We start from the raw sequence: 3,522 nt of genomic DNA on the forward strand, positions 1-3,522 counted from the left end.
AGACAGACAGACAGACAGACAGACAGACAGGGAGGGAGGGAGGGAGGCAGCGAGGGACCGGGAGGGACTCCCCTCTCCTGGCCCCCCTTTTCGCACGGAAGGACAGAGGGTGGCGGGAGAGAGGGAGGAAGAGAGAGAGATACAGTGAGTGAGAAAGGGAAGAGGAGGGCAACCGCGGGCATCAGGTGAGAGTGGTGAGAGGAGAGGAGCGTGGAGCAGAGCAGGCCGCGACAGGCAGGCAGGCAGAGAGGGTGAGAAAGAGAGAGAAGGAAAAGGGGGGCGGAGGGTGGATCCCTACAGGGTTTGCGGGCGGAGGAGGCGGAGCACGAGTCGTGACAAACAAGCGGGTTTCATTTTAAGTAAGAGCCGTTTCTTTGTCGGGATTTAAACCTCCGCCTTCCACCGCAGAGCGGCCGGACTGGCCGGAATGGCACCGTAGTGGGGGGAAAGGGAGGAAGGTGGAGAGTGCAGCCTCTGTGATGTGCAGAGGCACGGTAGGAGCACGGATCTCCTTTCTCTCAGTATAGAAAGTGGGCCTTGGTTTTCTTTGGCCCTGCTGCAATAAATAATTTCCCCCCCTTTTTTTCAAGGCCTGTTAAATTTCTGTTCGGTTAGGAAGAAAAAACAATCGACCTTACAAAAAGTGCACGACAAAAGCTATTTTTTTTGTCAGCTGCTGGTTGTTGGATTGAGTTTGTGTCCTTTGTTCACGGCCGAAGCGGAGGCCGCCGAACCGCGAGCTCGTGTTCCGTGTGTACGCCAGTAAAAAGGGCCGAAACGGGGGGCGAAGCAGCGAAGCACCCACAAAGCCTCGTTTACATTCGGCGGTTTCAGATAAAAAAGTTAAAAGCTTACATTATATTTTAAAAAAAAACGTTTCTGGGGTGTCGTTTTAAAAGAAAGGGAGCAGCCAACCAGTCATAATGTCACACGTGTTATTTCAGTTATCCCCGCTTCACTGTTCTATATGAGCCCCTTTTCAGCCAAGAATAACAGGCGGACGAATGTCGCAGCATCGCGTCCTCATATTTACCAGAGCCACCATCATCGACTCTCCCTCTCCCTGTCCCATTCGTGGCGTTAGGTGGTGCTGGTGGAAGGTGGTGGTGGTGGGGGTCGTGTTTGTGCACACGGGTGTGCGCGGCATGATTGCGGGGGATCATGCATGAACCACTCCGACACGACCTGCGCACGTAGCGGCAAGGCACGAGGGAGGGGAGGGGAGGGGGGGCGCTCTGTGCGGCACAAGGCACAAGGGGAGGACGCTGTGTGCGGCACAAGGTACAAAGGGAGGACGCTGTGTGCGGCACAAAGCACAAGGCCGTAGGTTGCTGCGTGCGGCACAAACGGGGGAGGTCGGTTTGTTTGGCACAAAGCGGGAGGTCGCTCGGTGTATTTAGATTGTCCGACCTATTTTTCTCCGACCGATTTCTCTAAATTTCCTCAAAGTGCTTTCCGACCCAGGTTATTTCGTCCGACCTATTTTTCTCTGACCTCGTCGATATGCTAAAATTTGGGAAGAATGTGCTTATTCAGAGAGGAACAGGCTTCAGAGGCAGTGAAGGGGTACTTTGGGTGCAGAGAGGGAAAGACCGGGACTATGACGGAGTGCAGCTCCACGTCACGAGGTCGGAGAGTCGCTCTGTGAGGCACAAGGCACAAGGGGATGTCGCTCTGTGCGGCACAAGGGGAGGTCGCTTTGTGCGGCACAAGGGACAAGGGCGCACTGAAAATGGGTTGGCGTCCATAGTATAGGAACGCCAAAATTTGGCGTCTTTTAGGATTTGGCGTCATAGGACGCCAAAACTTGGCGTTATACGACGCCAGAATTTGGCGTCATAAGACGCCAGTGTCTTGGGGTCAAAAGACGCCAACCTATTTACAGTGTGGAGGTCGCTGTGTGCGGCACAAGGGGGGAGGTCACGCGGCGTGAGGGGATAGGCCGTGCCGCGCGGCAGCCGTGTATCGCGGGTGTGCCTACCCTGTCTACTGCAGGCGTCAAGAAGGATGGGGGGGAGGGGCCGTTGCGCCGCCCGGGCGGCTCGGTGGCTGCGAGGAGGGGGAGGGGAGCGGAGAGGGTGCTGGATGGAGGACTAAGGTCAGTATAATTCAACCCGGCAATAGCTCCTCTGTTCGGCTGCATCTGCCGAGCCTCCGCCGCCCCCGCGCGCTGGAGGCGCTGGAGGCCGAGGGGACGAAGAGAGAAAGAGAGAGAGAGAGGTCTGAAGGAGGAGGGGAGGGAGGAGCAGGCAATTGTCGCGCCGCCCATCAGGCTATCGCAATTGTTTATTTGCAGTAACAACAAACCGGACTGCTGGATATTGCGCTGGGAGGACAGGGCGTGGCGGGGCGTGGCGGGGCGTGGCGACAGTGTAAACAGACCGGAAGCCGTCCTCGTCTCGTCGGAGCGGGGGAGGCCGAGGGGCTGGAGGAGGCTGAGAAGGCGGCAGTCGGAGGGGTGGAGGCTCTGGGCCCGGCCCTGGGCCCGGCCCTGGGCCCGCCGCCCTGGGCCCAGACTGCAGAGGAGGCAAGCGCAGCTAATGGCTTTGTATCAGACAGGTTGCCAGCGCCGCCCCCGGCCAGTCCCGCCCGGCCCTTTGCTGGCTGTGAGACGTGTGTGGCCCTCCTCCCCTCTGCCTCCTCACCCCCGGGCCCCCTCTCCCTGACTCCCCCGGCAGCGCTTTGCGGCCGTGCGTGCGTGCGCTCGTCGACTTGTGGAAAATTCCCCAAATGGCACATGCGTGACATATTGTACACCTACACTGTTTTTTTTTTGTTGGCAATGGTCACGCCGTTTCCTGGGATTGAACATAATATGCTCGCCAACCGGGGTTCATTTGCTACAAATCGTATTGGCTTCATCGCCAAATATGAGAAACAGTCTAAAATACGTTTTTGTTTATGTCAGTAAAATAGTCAAATAGGAAGACTCACATACTTGATGTCATATTGGCAACACAACGGCATTAAAAATTATCAACCCTAGAAAAGTATCAACTACCCAAAAAGGTGTTGAATTGAATGCCCTTGCATATTTTCGTGCCGATTGAAAAGGCATTAAAAGTTAGCTCCCCTCTAAAGCCATTAAAGTGCTACCTTTGTTTTTCCTGTGCTGGTTAAAAAGAAGATGGAAAGAAAGAAAGAAAAAAGAAAAGAATACAAGAAAAAGGGAGAAAAGAGAAGGAACAGGTGGAGAAAGATGAAGGATGAAGAATGATGGAGAGAGGAGAAGAGGTGGTGACCGCGGGAGCGGGCTGGAGGCGCGCCGGGACCAGCGAACCGAGTCCTTGCGGTTCGATTTCCGGAGAAACTCTTTTGGTCAAAAGGAGGGAAATGGGAGCGAAAATAAAGGGGTTTAAAAGGAAGAGGAAATTACAGAGCGCGCGAGAGGCGCGGCCTGACTCGAGGGAGGGAGAGCGAGTGAGACAGAAAGTGAGAGTGAGAGAGACATCTACTGAGAGAGTGAGAAAGAGAACGAGAGAGAGAGAGAGAGAGAGAGAGAGAGAGAGAGAGAGAGAGAGA

The sequence above is a fragment of the Frankliniella occidentalis genome, unplaced genomic scaffold, assembly GCF_000697945.3.
Source record: "Frankliniella occidentalis isolate FOCC.00 unplaced genomic scaffold, Focc_3.1 Scaffold91, whole genome shotgun sequence".
Taxonomy (NCBI): Eukaryota; Metazoa; Arthropoda; class Insecta; order Thysanoptera; family Thripidae; genus Frankliniella; species Frankliniella occidentalis.